Source organism: Hibiscus syriacus, unplaced genomic scaffold (genome assembly GCF_006381635.1).
Source record: "Hibiscus syriacus cultivar Baekdansim isolate YM2019G1 unplaced genomic scaffold, ASM638163v2 tig00112217_pilon, whole genome shotgun sequence".
Taxonomy (NCBI): Eukaryota; Viridiplantae; Streptophyta; class Magnoliopsida; order Malvales; family Malvaceae; genus Hibiscus; species Hibiscus syriacus.
Genome location: NW_024063270.1, coordinates 1,585,432 through 1,601,432, shown reverse-complemented (window position 1 = coordinate 1,601,432; position 16,001 = coordinate 1,585,432). Strand labels below are relative to the sequence as shown.

General features: G+C 36.2%; 1 pseudogene; it reads left to right on the top strand.

Annotated features, from left to right (window-relative positions):
* The first annotated feature begins 10 nt into the window (after nucleotides 1–10).
* Nucleotides 11–935, top strand: LOC120175889 (annotated as a pseudogene).
* The last annotated feature ends 15,066 nt before the right edge of the window (nucleotides 936–16,001 follow it).

Sequence of the window (16,001 nt, the reverse complement as noted above, 5' to 3'; positions counted from 1 at the left end):
CTTCAGACTTCATCTCTTGAAACCATTCAACCTTTCCCTTTTAGACCAACTCGCTATAAGAAGTATACTCCAGTAATATTCTTCTACGGTAAACCTAGTGATTCTTATATCAACGGTTCCCAATTCTCAGTAACTAAGACAATCACTCTCGAAATCTTTGACTCAGTTTTACCCTGCTGCTGGTCGGGTGAAGAACAACCCTTTTATTACTGATTTCGACTAGGGAGTTCCTTATGTTGAAACCAGGGTGAAAGGTCGACTATCTGATTTCATTGAGTCAACTAAAAAAACTAGAGGAAATGAACCGATTGCTACCTTAATGACCCTTTTGCTATATTCAAGATTCAACAGCACCCCAATTGACTGTTTAAGTTAAAATCTTCGACTGCGGGGGATTGCACTAGGTTTGTGTTATTTACACAAGATCTTCGATGCATCAAGCATATCTGCTTTCCTTAAAAGTTGGGCAGCTTTCAGTCGTGGTTTGAATGGTGAAATACCAGACCCTGGACTGTTAGGGTCATAGTCACTGTTATTCCCTCCGGTTGGTCAATGCCGGAAAAAGCCGGTTGGAAAAGCCTGTTCTTCAATGGAGGTGGGCGTAAGATAACAAGGACTTACGTTTTGATGCCAATGCGATCTCGACTCTTAAGTTGATAGCGAAAAGCAAAAGCTTGGAGCATCCTTCCCGAGTATTAGCTGTAAGTGCATTCGTATGGAAACATGCCATGCAGGCTTCTCGATCAGTTTCAGGAACTCTAAAGCCAACTTTATGCCAACCAGTGAATTAACCCGCCTTACCTAGTTATTCAATTGGGAACATGTTTTCGATGGCAAGTAGCATGTATAACCCAGTTGCAAAAGATATCGACTTATCTGAGTTGAGTTACCTAGTGAGAGAAGCAACCAATGTGTCCCTAATGATCCCGAGGTAATTCTGCAAGGATTTAAAACTATGACAAAGCAACTCAGCCATCTTGCAGAATGGTTTCAGAAGGAAATGTAGTTTTTTTTTTATTTAAAGCAACTGGATCAATACTTTGGATGGAAATGAGATTTTGGGTGGGGAAAGCGGACACTGTTTAGCATTCCAGGGATCGATAGCCATAATCGAGAGTTGGGCAATGGTTTCGTTCTAAAAGAGGCAAGGCAGCACAACGCCATTGAAGTTTGGATTACTTTATCCGAGAAGAAATGGGTTTTCTGGAACGTGATCCAGAGTTCCTCGCATTTGCTTCTCCAAGTTCTTAGTTTGATAAAAGTGAGATCTAACATAAACAAACAAGAAATATGATTCCCAAACTTAAAACTATTGTTGCCAAGGCTAAGTAAGTTTCTTTGGTTTAATACTGTTGTGTTAATAATCAAAACTAGTATCTGAAATCTGTTTCTTCTTCTTCTTGTCTTCGTATACAAATAAGAAATGTAATTAATACGCTGAAGAAATGAGATCTTCAGAATTATTTATTAAAAATGTAATAACAGTATTAGAAATGAGATCAATACGCTGACGATTATTTCATAACTTAACCGAAAGAAAACAGATATAAAACAAGCATTACAAAGGGATACAAGATCAGACAGATTATTTAACTTGCAATTCACACACCTTGCCTCTAACCTGAAACAGACTAGAAACACAGAAAAAAGGTTTCATAAGAAAGACCATAACCAAACAAATACCACAAAGTAGATTTTATGTCCATTTTCTAGTCATACTACACTTGACATTTTTACCATCATTACTTTGGCAGTTAATGCCAAATGTTAAGCAAATAACTAACTCCATTATGTCAGTTGCAACAGTGAGAAGTGAGAACCTTTTAGGACTCTGCTCCTTCATTATGCCATTTGCTATTTTTGATATATATTTTTCCCAATCCATTGGCGGAATTGCAAGGTTGCTTGTAAAAGGATATCTATTACCAAGAAAAATAATACAAAATACAGATGTAAATGAGTTTCTTGAATTGATCTGCATGACAGCAGTATCTATCTAAGAAAAAAAACCTGAGCCTAACTGCTGTACACGGCAAGTCTCAAATGACAATATAGCTCTCCTCAAACTCCGATTTGAATTTTGTGCAATGCGGACTGCAAAACCAGATGGAAGTTGCAGCCCTTCTTTCTTTCCAATGAACTCGAACACCTTAACAATCTGGCAAGGGGAATTTTACAGAAATAAAAAAGCACTCACCAATAAGATAACAAAGTTTTTTTAATGGAAAAATTACGAGTAAAGTACACAAATAGTTACTAAACTATGCTTATATCTTATTAACCACCAAACTTTCAGAAATTATGGCAAGGGAACTTTGATTTAATTTAATTTTATATGAACAGTTTTCTTTTAAAAAAAGTTAAATTTAGAACAGATTTTGCGAAAGAGTTTATGTTGTTAATGCTCAGAATTAAAACATTTTTAATATTGTTAGACCACATAAATAGCATTTTAATGTTGTTGAATAAATAACGTTTTTTGCCATCGTTATTTAGCTTATAAATAGTCCAAGTCTTATCATTTTAGATTCCAAACAAATATTTTCTTAGAAACACTCCTTCTTAGCAGGCAAGTCTTATCATTTGAGTAGTACCACCAAAGTCCACTCTATCTTTCGGGTGTACGAAATTTAGAGAGCCGTGTTAATCTCAAGGGGTCTTTCGTCCATTGTAACGATTACACACATTGGGCGAATTCGTTTTTAATGTAGTTTATAATATCTAAAATCTTCAAATGTTTGCAATAGCATTTGAAAAAGTACTCTAACGTTTTAAACGGTTTTTTAGTAATGCATTGTTTAGAATAATTCATGAGATTAATGCATGATAATGCTCACATTAAGAAATGCATGAGATTAACGTTTTTGTGTGTATAATTAAAAATCTTTCCATACCTGTGTGGAGGAAAGAGTACATACGACTAGACACAATTAAGAATATTGCAAAAAGAACCGGTACACCATTAATCTCTTGCTTAAAATTAAAATCATACTGTAACACCCTAAATCCATTCGGGCTTAAAGTATCACGTGTCAGGGTCCCGACAGACCCATTAATCATAGCTATAGGACATTTCCTTCAACATCCAACAATTTATCTTAAAAGAAAATGGTACATACAAAACGACTTATTTTAAATTTTAATTTCAAAAGTGGAGCTCCATCAATATTCAGTGTTAATTCAAAAAGAAAACATTAATCTCAAAACATTTTACAACAAAAAAACACTATAATGACCAAGACCATATTGACTACATGGATACGTAAGCCCGACAAAAGAATTCAGTATTGTACTATGATAGATGAAGTTGGGACTCCACGATGATGGCACTCCTTAGCTGAACACCTAGTCCTACGAACTTGAGATGGTAAAACTTTAGAGTGAGTCACTAGTGCACAATAATGTACAATTATTCTAAGCTATTCATATGTCATTAAAAATAAGTAATGCAAACGAAAAACGCAAGAACTATAACACTTTTGGTTGTTACACATCTATATAAATATATACCCTTCTTGTATATCCTTCCATCCATGAAATCCTTAATTAACATTAGTATCAATGCATAGTTTATTCATTTAAGTATTCCCGAGCAATGTATTTAGATCCTTCTGGGCTCCCGTGCGAGTCACTTGAAACAATGTATGATTAGGTGCACCCGTACGAGTCACTCTAATCCTTCGAGGCTCCCATGCGAGCCACCTGAAATTAGTATGATTAAGTGCTCCCGTGCGAGTCACTCTAATCCTTCAGGGCTCATGTGCAAGTCACCCAAATAAGTATGATTAGGTGCTCCTGTACGGGTCACTCTAATCCTTCGGGCTCCCATATGAGTCACCCGAAAAAAGTATGATTAGGTGCTCTCGTGCGAGTCACTCGAAATAAGTATGATTAGGTCCTCCCATATGAGTCACTCTAATCCTTCAGGGCTCCCGTGCGAGTCCCTCATAATATATATGATTTTATATCTCTGCATACCAAGTGAGTCGTAGCTCTTTATCATTCACCTAGCTTTGATTCATGTCTCAATGCATGTTTTATCTTATATATCTATAGCATATATCATAGCACATATTTACACCAGTGAAACTTAACATAGACTTACACTAGTTAAATTAACCCTTAATTCTAAAAGTGAAACATTACATAGACTTACACCGGTTAAATTAACCCTTAATTCCAGCAGTGAAACATAACATAGACTTACACCGACCAAATTAACCCTTAATTCCAGCAGTGAAATAACATAGACTTAATTGGTTAAATAACCTAATTCCAGTAATGAAACATAACATAGACTTATACTGGTGAAATAACACTTAATTCCAACAGTGAAACATAACATAGACTTATATCGATCAAATTAGCCCTTAAATCCAGAAGTGAAACATAACATAATTACACCAGTCAAATTAACCCTTAATTCCAGCAGTGGAACATAACATATACTTACACCAGTCAAATTAACCCTTAATTCCAGCAGTGAAACATAACATATACTTACACCGGTTAAATTAACCCTTAATTCCAGTGGTAAAACATAACATAAAACTTACATTAATTAAATTAACCCTTAATTCGAGTAGTGAAACATAACATAGACTTACATCGGTGAAATAACACTTAATTCCAACAGTGAAACATAACATAGACTTACACCAGTTAAATTAACCCTTACTTCCACAGTGAAAACATAACATAGACTTACACCGGTGAAATAACAATTATAGCAGTAAACTTATGATTTCATCATATAGTAATAATGATTAAATCGAGGTGACATTGAGTCAACCGAACATGCAACTACACTCACAATTACTTCTCCTTATATTTATATGGATCCCCCAAGAGTAAGAGTACATTACCTTAGACAAAAAAACTAAGATGAAAACTCATTTTCCTTCTACCTTCAAGATTTTCCTTGCCTTTACCTTGGAAAGACTTCCCTTATTCTTTCACTAGAATAACAAGAAATGATGACCTATAAATGTTAACAATGAATGAAAATAGAGTTTTTGCAATATTTTGTTAATCTCTCAAGCAACTCTTCAAACAAAAGGTTCACCTAAAAACCTTAGGTATAAACTTCACCCCAAATATGAAATTTTCTCTTTAGTTGTGTCACACCCCAATTTAGGGGGTCAAATTATTTTTGAAATATAGGCAGTTAGAAAGTTGCAGGAAAATCGAGGAATAAAATGCTTGATTTTGAAATGATGGCTATTGTGCAACTTGACGATAATTGAGGGACCCAACCTCAAATTAACCCATTTTTATTGGTTAGTTCAAACCCGGTGATTCCCCCGTTCATGATTGAGATTAGCCAAATCCCTAAAATGAGAATCCCCAAATTATACAAATCTCCCCGTCGGCCCTCTATCGTCGCTCAGGATCTGATCAGCAGTGTCATACACCGCTCTCCGCATCTGATCCATCGCTTTCTGGCAATCAAAACCCCTTGGTTTCAAATCATGAACCATCTTCGTTCGTCGTCAATCGACATTCGACCGAATTGGGGAGAAACTTCGCAACCGACGCGAATTCTCCACTTTTCGATTGATTCCACCGATGATGCAACACACCACTACTATTATTGGCTTCTCAGTTACCGTGCGACCAAAACCCGGTAATGACCGTTGCCCTTCAATCGCACCACCGTCGCCACCATTGAGGGTAAGTTCTGAATGATTTTCGGTGACTTTGGTGTATTGTTGATGTGATTTTGGGTTGACAATTGTTAATTTACGCGTGTAGATGAATAAGGGAAGATTGGTTGACCGCCCCAGGCTGTCTCCATTGTCAAGCGCCACCGTACGCGTGTGGGACTCGTTCCTCAACACTCGTTACTTCTAGAATGACCAGGACAAGTTCGAACCGGCCTAACCCAGTCTGAATTGGGTCTGTTCGACCCGACTGAGTCAACCCAAACTGAATCAACTCTTTCGAGTCAACTTGTCCGAGTCAACCCGTTGACTTTGACCGTTGACTTTGACCGAAAAGTTAAAATTTTGAAAAGTCATATTTTATGATATTCAACGTTCTGAGTCCGAATCCGAAGTCTGTTTTGCCAAATTCGCACCCGGTAAGCTATTTTTTAGTGTTTTATCTTCGAATTCAAGTTGGATTTTTCGATTAAGTTTAGTTTCTGACGTAAATTTGTTTGCTATATATCCTAGATATTATGGGACGTGGAATTAAAGTTCGAGGGTGAACGAATGGAGTTTAAATGTTTGATTGGTGGGCACAGAAATCGAGGTAATACATTACTACCTTATGCATTCTTTATGGAACATGTTGGAATTAGTAGATACATGGATAAATTTGATTGGTCTCATCTATATAGTAAATTATTTCTAAACTCGATCCGAATATGATAAAAAAGTCGGTAACCAAATATAACTCAGATGACTTGTATAAGAAATTAGGGGACAAGTAGGAATTTAATTACAAGTTATGTGATTAAATGGAAAAGCAATCAACCCCATGATCTGTAAATTCTGATTTATCTCATTAAAGGTTAAATGCCAAAGGTATTTGGATGAGAAATTATGAAAATACTTCGGTTGGGTAAAATTATGAAAATACCCTTATAGGTTAAAATTATGAAAATACCCTCAAGTTGTAAAAATGGTATGTATTGATCCTGATAGATAATTACCCGAGAATATATTTCGATCTGATAAAATTTATGACGTACCGGTTAACTCCTAATTTATCTGGAAAAATAAATTGTAATCAGTTTTAAACCTCAAAGAAAGCACAAGGCCTATAAGCCTTGATTCTTAATTAAACACATAAAGCCTAAGTTATCAAAAGTAATGCCACTGACAGAATTGAATGAAATGATGATAATACCCTTAAAGTGTAAAAAGGGTTGTAGATGACTATGATAACGGAGATGACCTGAGAACTTATATTATGATCCACTTGAATCTTGGAATCACTAATTAAATTCCTGATTTGGATTGCTCCTGAAGTGTAATATGATTCGAACGTCCAAGCTCTAGAATAACTAACTACCCTCAGCTCTGAAATGAATAAATCAACCTCGAATACCAAAATGACTATATTATATGACCAAGTTGAACTGAATAAAAGTATTATATATTCAAATTGCAGAAACTATCGAATTACTATGGAAACTTCGAAGTGATTGGGATAGATTTGACTACTAAATGACCTAAGTACCCTCAATGACCTAGGATTAAGTGAGTGACTTGGATAAGTCTGGAAACGCTGATGGACTTACAGTACTGTCCCTAAGGGTTATGAACCACGAATCAAGCACATCAACTTTTCTTGATATCGTTGCAATACAGAAGAGAAATAAATACCGTTGGAATAACATGTTCGTCTCCTTAAGATCTATTCAGCGAAGATTCTGAAGATGATCAGTTCGACAAAAGTTGTCAGTATTAAAGTGTGGATACCCTTAAAGTACAACGATTTTACCGGTTGACAGGTATCACAGTGCTGGGAGTTGTTCAGTTTGAGTTAACTCGATATACTGATAAATTCCATGAATTATCGTTATCCCATTATTGGATTAAATTACTAATAATTCTCCAAGAACCAGATGTCCAAAATGCCCCTGATTTGCTGAATAATGGGAACACTCATGTTATGTCTAAATCCTCAACAATTCTGATGTAAAAGATTCTGAATGTCTTCCTGATACTCAATTACCTACAAAAAATTTCTGAATTTCTTATGCTCTTGATAAATCACTTTCTGATTGAATATCAATCAGTTAGCTATCAAACTTACCCTTGTAGGGATATTGATTCTGGAATCCTATTAAATTACAACAGTTTCATGGTTCCCTACCTGATAAATACCAAGTATCTCTGAATAGTAATTGGATCCTCTAGTGTGTTCCCTATGTGCTACACGACTATGTCATATGTTTTGAAACAAGTTTCATTGAAAATTATAATTTATTGATATATTGGTTAAAGGTTTATGGACTATGGTGGAATGATATATGTTAATTTGAATATTTGTTTTCACTAGAAATATGATTATACTGAATACAAATCATGGAAATTATTGTTTATTATGTGAACTGTTTTATTGAAACATTTTTTTGGGTAGGCTGAAGTATGGAGGTTCAGCTCTAATCAAGCTGGTAAATCTTTTGGACCTAAGCGACCCTTAGGTAGGCTCTGAGGCCCTAAGAACTTTTCTTGGGTAGGTCCCAAGGCCCCGAGAACTTTCTTGGGAGGCTCAGGCCCCAATATGCTCCTTTAGATTGGCTCCTTATATCCAATGGATATAAGTTAAGCCCTATAGATACAGTTATGGGGAACTACATATGGTGTACAGGTGAATGACAGTGTGGTTTATTTTATTGTCACACTTACGAGATTTTACTGGATCACGATGCAGATATTATTGTTACTGTTAAATCTGATTTCTACTGGATATTGTATAGGTAGGATTCTGGAGTATGGAGGTTCAGTTTTGATCAAACTGGTAAATCCTTACAGATGTGAGGTGACCCTTGGGTAGGCTCATAGGCCCCAAGGTATTCCCTCTAGGTGGCTCATCTGTTGTGTGCTTAGGGTAAGTCTTTTTGGGTATAGTTCTGGGGAACTGCATTAAGGTGTTCGGTTATAGGGTTTTATTATGGTTTTAAAAATATGTTTTAAACTGTTATTTTTTTAGAAAGATTTGTACCTTTCCACTGGTTTTGTGGGAACACACTAGACACCCTTTTCTGATCTCTTAAACCTAGTCCTCTTAACGTTTCCTCTGAACTGTAAGCTTCATGTCGTTTGCTACCTGAAATATCAATGGAACCTCAGCTCATTACGAAAACCTGCAGACGCTGAGTCAATAAGGAAAATTTATGATGTTCTTTTTTTTGTCTGCATGTCCTTTAGCAACACTTGGTAGTTTTGTATTACTGAGCTTCCCAAAGCTCACTCTTTTACTCACCATTTCAGGTTAAAAGAATCGAACCAGTGCAGCTATCGACATCAGTAAGGGAGTTCAACTGGTATTGCTTGCGGAGTACGATGTATGTGATTAAGGGTCATATAGGTTGTATCATGTTTTTATATCAAAGTCTGAAACTTGTATGATTTTAATCATGTTTATAACATGTGAATGGTTTTTTTGATTTTGTATTATTTATAAATCGTTTTATAATTTTACGCATTCTAACAGAAATTTTAATTTTTTCAATTTTTATCGTTGGTCGCTCCAGTGGCCCTAATGTGACACCCCGGATCGGATCGAGTCACCCACATTGGTCTTTGGGTGTTACAAGTTGGGAACCCATTACATAGATGGATTAATTCTCACCTTAGATTTGAGGCATTCACTCTTAATCAATCTTAGGTGGAAAATAGATGAAATATACAATTAGAAAATATTCAAATGAAATTAATGGTGGAACCCTATCTCCCTTATTTTCTTTCTCTTTTTTTCCTTCTAGAAACCATGACAACTCTTGGTATATTAGGGTTTCAAGTTATATTTTTATTTGAAAAAGGGTAAATTGCTCATAAACCCCTAATTTTGTTCTTTTTTCTATACATTCATTGGGCCTATTAATTGGGCTTCTCTAATTTCCTTAGCATTTTATTTGTTTAACCTAGCATCTTATAGGTTTTAATAAATACACTTGGGTCCAAAACTGTATGTCTAGTAAGGTCTTACTCGATCATTACAACTCTCCCTCATTAATATAAATTTTTCCTCGAAATTCACCTAGAGCAAACAAGTGTGGATATTGAAGTTGCATTTTCTTTTCGGGTACATGTACCCTCTCAACTACATGGCTTCTCCATAACACTTTCACCAAAGGAAGTCACTTATTTCGTAATTCTTTAACTTCTCGAGTCAAAATTCTTAAAGGTTATTCTTCATAGCTCAAATTTGAGTCCACTTCTTTATGCTCTAATGATATAACGTGTGAAGGGTTGAATCAATATCTCCTTAGCATGGATACATGAAAGACATTGTGAATCTTTTCTAACTCGAGTGATAACGCTAACCAATATATACAGCTGATCTAATTCTCTCTAAGATCTCATAAGGCCTAATGAATTGAGGGCTCATCTTACCTTTACGCTCAAACCTCAATATAGTATTCCATTAGGACACCTTTAAAAACACTTTATCATCGACCTCAAATTTTATACCCTTCCACTTAATTTCGGCATAAGACTTTTGCCAATCAAATGTTGCTCTCAATCTGTCTTAGATTATCCTAACTTCTTCTTCAGTCTCTTGAATCAAGTTTGTACCAACTAATTTTCTTTCATGAAATTTAGTCCAACACAATGGTGTCCTGCACTTTCTTCCATACAGTGCTTCATACGGGGCAATCTGTATGCTTGTTGCTAGCTATTTTTATATGTAAATTCCACCAAAGGTAGATGATCTTCCCAACTTCCCTCGAAATCAATTACGTAACATCTAATCATGTCTTTCATCATCTAAATAACCCGCTCTGATTTCTCGTCAATTTGGGGGTGGAGTTCATATTGAAATGCAGTTTGGTCCCTAAATCCTCATGTAATTTCTTTTAAAATATTGAGGTAAATTGAGGGTCCCTATCCGAAATAATAAAGGTGGTTACTTCATACAACCTCACTATATCGTTGATATACAACTATGCCAATCTCTCCAATGTGAAGTTCATTTATACAGGTAGAAAATGAGCAGGCTTTATTAGTCGATCTATAATCACCCAAATAGATTCATGCTTTCTCGATTCATGGGTAAGCCGGTGAAAAAGTCTATGGTCACTCTAGCCCACTTCCATTGTGGTATTTAAATCAATTAAAGAATACCAGAAAGTCCTTGCTGCATACCAAGCACTTTGCTATAAATTCAAACACTTATATGTTCATCCCCAACCACCAATAAAATTGTCTCAGTTCTTGATACATTTTATTACTCCTATGATGGGTGGAAAATGTACTATTATAGGCCTCTTGTAAAATGTTCTCTATTGGCTATTGATTTGCATGAACACATAACTATCCCTTAAAATATAACACTCATTCATCTCTCTATTCGTACCCTGTAATTTCCTCATTCCTCACTTGTTGAAGTTTGGTAATCAACTTTTCATCTAATTGTTGAGCCTCTCTCACTTCTTGTATCAAAGTAGGTTCAACCCAAAGTTCTATCATTAAACTGCCATTCCCAAGAATTCTTTACTCAACAAACGTAGCTCTTAATTCTGACATTGTGTTGTGACTAAAGGAGTCGACCACTACATTTTCCTTCCTCGGATGATACTCGCTGACAGATACATAGTCTCAATCTATTTTCGTTGCCATAGGTTCAATTCTTTCTGGGTTATGAGGTACTTCAAGCTTTTTGATTAATAAAGATATAATATTTCTCTCTGAACAAATAATGTCTCCAAATTTTTAACGTAAAAACTACTGTTACCAACTCTAAATCATGAGTGAAATAATTTCTTTCGTATGACTTCAACTGTCGAGATGTGATGAGTGTTCAGAATCGTTAATCTTTGCTCGTTATTTCTTCGGTTTTGTGGAATTATTGTTGCTGAATTGGTTGTGTTATGCTTGTTTTTGTGCAGGTCCTTACTTTCCAGAATTAGTGACAAAACGGGTGCATTCTGTATTTTTTTATTATTTGGTCATAGCTAGAGACATGGGCTTGACTCTGGGCATGACGCTGGCTGACGTGGTGGTTTCTAGAAGGTTCAGTTAGTGATGGTTTCTAGAAGACTTCCTCCGCACGCCTTCTCGAAGATGGACGAGCATGGTTGCATTAGGAGACTAGTTTAAGTTTGAATTTAAATTTGAAAAACAATTATCTTAGGATTATTTTATTTTATTTTCTTGTTTATCCTTAGGCTTTGAGAGGCTATAAATACCCACTTAGGGAAAGCCTAAAATCATCAATCGGATTACAATCTTCTTTCTCTCTAGTTTTTATAAAAGCTTTCTCTTTTTACTTTTCAAGTTTTTTTCATTTTCATTTGTTTTTCAAGCTTTGTTTTTAAAATGCAAAGTATGACTTTTGTCATGCTTAGCTAAATTTTTCATAAGCCGAGAGCTGACGCGATGACTAAATTCCAACGGGAGAATTGAAACAGGCCTTAATATCTTCGGAATATATATCTCAATCTCTGCGCTTATTTTTCAAAATCTAAAACAGTTTTCAAAATCAAAGATTGACTTTGGTTAAGAGGTTGTTGCGATTAAACGTGTGGGAGGAAGATTTGGCTTATAGAAAGAAACTCGACTTCCTGGGAATACACTTGGCGAGATAGCTTTGCCAAAAGGGATTTGAGATCGGATTTGACGGTTATTGAAGCAACAATCCGAGTCGGTCGCCACGAACTTAAACGGAAATTGATCTACGATAATTGATGTTGTTAGAATCAATTCCCGAAGTCGGAATCAAAGATTGCCTTGGGTATTCGGTATACAAGATAGAGTCACGAGGATTGCCCTTATAGACAAAGTAACCGACGTGAATCCCGAAGAGAAAATCGTATTCGATGATCAGAAGGAAATTGAGTCAAAGCAAGGCTTGAGGCTATTTTACTGTGTTTATTCATAATCTTCATCCTCTTATTTTTACTTTAATTGCTTTTATTTATTTAATCATTTTTCTTTACTACTTCAATATCTCATTACCAACCCCCCAAAAGTTTATAATTTTCTAAGTCCCTATAGAATTGACCCTTAATTCTCTATACTGCGAATTTCTTTATTTATTATCCGAGAAGAATGAATTTTATTTGACATAACAAATGACAGTTGTCAAATTGGCACCGTTGCCGGGGGACTTCACCAATGTTACTAATTTTTGTTTGCTTTTAATTTATGACCATGTCTAATCTAGGAGCATTAGTAGAGTACGACCCAGAGATTGAAGCCAAAGCTAGGAGACTCCACGCACAGACGCTTCGGGAAAGAATGAGACAACAAAAAATCTAGAAGAAGAATTAGATTCAGGTAATATAAATCCGATGGCCGATCCTACTATCCGAGAGTTAGCCATAACACCCAGTAAATAGTGGCCTATGTGCATCGATTTTCCCCAAGGTGAAACTCCATACCAATTGAAAACCAGCCTTATTCATCTCCTCCCTACATTATGTGGATTGCCAAACGAGGATCTACTCAAACATCTCATGGAATTTCATATGGTCTGCTCCAACATGAGACCACATAGAGTAATCGAGGACCAAATAAACTCATAACTTTCAGCTAAGGAGTAGTTATTTTATCTTCCTCCTAATTCTATTACTACATGGGCTCAAATGACTCGTCTTTTTCTTGACAGGTTTTTCCCTGCGACGAAAGTGAGTGAACTGCGAAGGAGAATACTTGGAATCAAGCAGGTTGATGGAGAGTCACTTTACGACTACTGGGAGCGGTTTAAGAAGTTATGTTCTAGTTGCCCACAACATGGGTTAACCGAGCAAACACTCCTTCAATACTTTTATGAAGGAATATCTCCCCTAGAATGAAGATGATCGATGTTGCTAGCGGTGGAGCCTTGGTGAATATGAGTCCTACCGAGGCTAGGGACTTAATATCGACGATGGCCGCAAATTCCCAATAGTTCCGCGCAAATAATGAACCTTCTCGAAGGTTCATGAGATAAGTTCATCTTCCTTAGAAAATAAAATAGATAAGTTAATTGAATTCGTAAACTCTCTTGTTGCAGGAAAGACAGGACAAAACCGATTATGTGGAATATGTGCATTACCTAATCATTCGACAGACGGTTGTCTACTGATTCAAGATGACACATCAGCTTAAGTCATACAGTCGGGAATTTTTCGGGACCTCCCCAAAGAGCTTATAATTCCTACGGCAATACATACAACCTAGGATGGAGAGATCATCTGAATTTCAGCTATGCTCAGAACTCAAGACCAAATCAAGGCTATCAAGTGAGACCACCTCCACCACCACAACAGCCGTAGAAGACATCATTAGAGTCAATTGTCGAGAGGTTAGCACTTTCCTAGGAAAAATTCCAGATTCGTACTGAAGCCCACTTCCAAGAGATGGATAAACTGATAAGCCAACTGGCTCAAACCATAGGTCACTTGGAATCACAAGGTAAACTCCCATCTCAAACTGAAGTAAACCCGAGGGAGAATGTCAGCGCCATCACTCTTTGGAGCGGTACAGTAGTGGCCCTACCTATTCCATCAAACAAAGCAACCCAAAAAGAGAATAAGACTAATGATTCAGGATCCCAGAAGGAGAATAACGAAGAACAAATAGACGATCTGACGCCATCTCCCTATGATGTGCCACCGCCTTTTCCATCAAGGCTAGTTAAAAAGGATAAAAAAACTGAGGAAAAGAAAATACTAGACGTACTTCAGAAGGTGGAAGTAAACATACCTCTCCTTGAGGTTATCCGAAAGTTCCAAGGTATTGTCAGTTTTTGAAGGACCTTTCAACGACAAAGAGGAAGCTTACTGGGGTTGATAAAGTTAATTTAGGGGAGCACGTCTCAGTCGTCTTCCAACGGAAGTTACCACCTAAACTAAAAGACCAAGGTATGTTCGCAATACCCTGTAAAATTCGTAAGGTTGAGATAAAATGAGCCATATGATCTTAGCGCATCAATTAATGTAATTCCTCTATCTGTATACAAAATGATCACTAACGAGTCTTTGAATGACACAAAGATATCAATACAACTTTCGACAAATCAGTGATCTATCTAGAAGCACTCTTAGAGAATGTATTGGTGGAGGTAAACGACTTGATATTTCCCGCTGATTTTTATATAATCGACATGGAGAATAATCGCACGAGCACATCTTTTGATATCCTCTTGGGGCGCCCTTTCCTAAGCATTACACACACGAAAATTCATGTAAGAAATGGAATTTTAACTATGAAGTTTGACGGTAAGATCGTAAAGTTTCATGTTTATAAATTAATGAGATATACAGATAATATGCATATTATTAATTTTGTTGGCGTTATTGAACCCGTTGATGATGAATCTAACTTAGCAGATGATTTATACTAGAAATCGGATGATAAAAAGGCGATATAAGGGAGTTGAAATATATTACAGTTGTTGATTCAGATTTGATCTTAACTCCTTTAAAACTATTTACCTTCCCTTTTACAGGTACCAAAAATTAAGTCGAGACCATCGAGGAATAGTTTGAAGAAATCATTTTTTGGTAAAAAAAGATATTTTGATGGTCATTCTTTTGGACAAGATTTAAAATTGGGAAATACCCGAAGAAATCTTTATGAGAGTTTTCGAATTTCTCATAAGGAATTTCTTAGTTGGAAAAAGCGAATAACGTGGAAGCGTTTTTCACAAAACATGTAGTCTGAATCAGGTCGTTGAGCTAACGATGTTAAACAAAAGCGCTTCATGGGAGGCAACCCATTCTTTTCAATTTCGTTATATTTTTATTTTATTTTATTTTATTTTTTTCGATCAAGAGTGTTTAATTTAATTTTTATTTTTATTTTGCAGTAACCGAATATTTTTATCCAAACTTAATCGAACATGATTCGAACAATGCTAATTTCAGAGTTTATTGAGCAGTTCACAATCGAACAGAGCAGGAATGAAAGAGGCCCTAACCGTGCGCACCGTTTTACTAAACGGCGCATGATAGCAAAACCCATAGAGGGGTCGATGCATGTTAGCAAACCCAAAATTTCTCTTCCCCCTTTTTGTTTTCTTTTTACCGCCCAACTCCCCCAATTCTTTCTTTTCTCCTCTTTTTACTTGACCTTGGACCCCACCATCCCTATTTCTATCACCTTTTACTTTTAAACTCCCTTTTATCCTCATTAAAAAAATTCCACTCAAACTCCAACACTCACCCCCACGGCAGGAAACAAGTTAACCCGAACCTCATTTCTTTCTCTCCAAAATGATTCCCTTTCCCCAAATATCACTTCAACATTTCTTCCTATCCTCACCGTTGCTGACCTTCCCGAACTATTCCATTCGTGCTAACGTGCTTCAACCCGTCCAATCATCTCTACTCCACA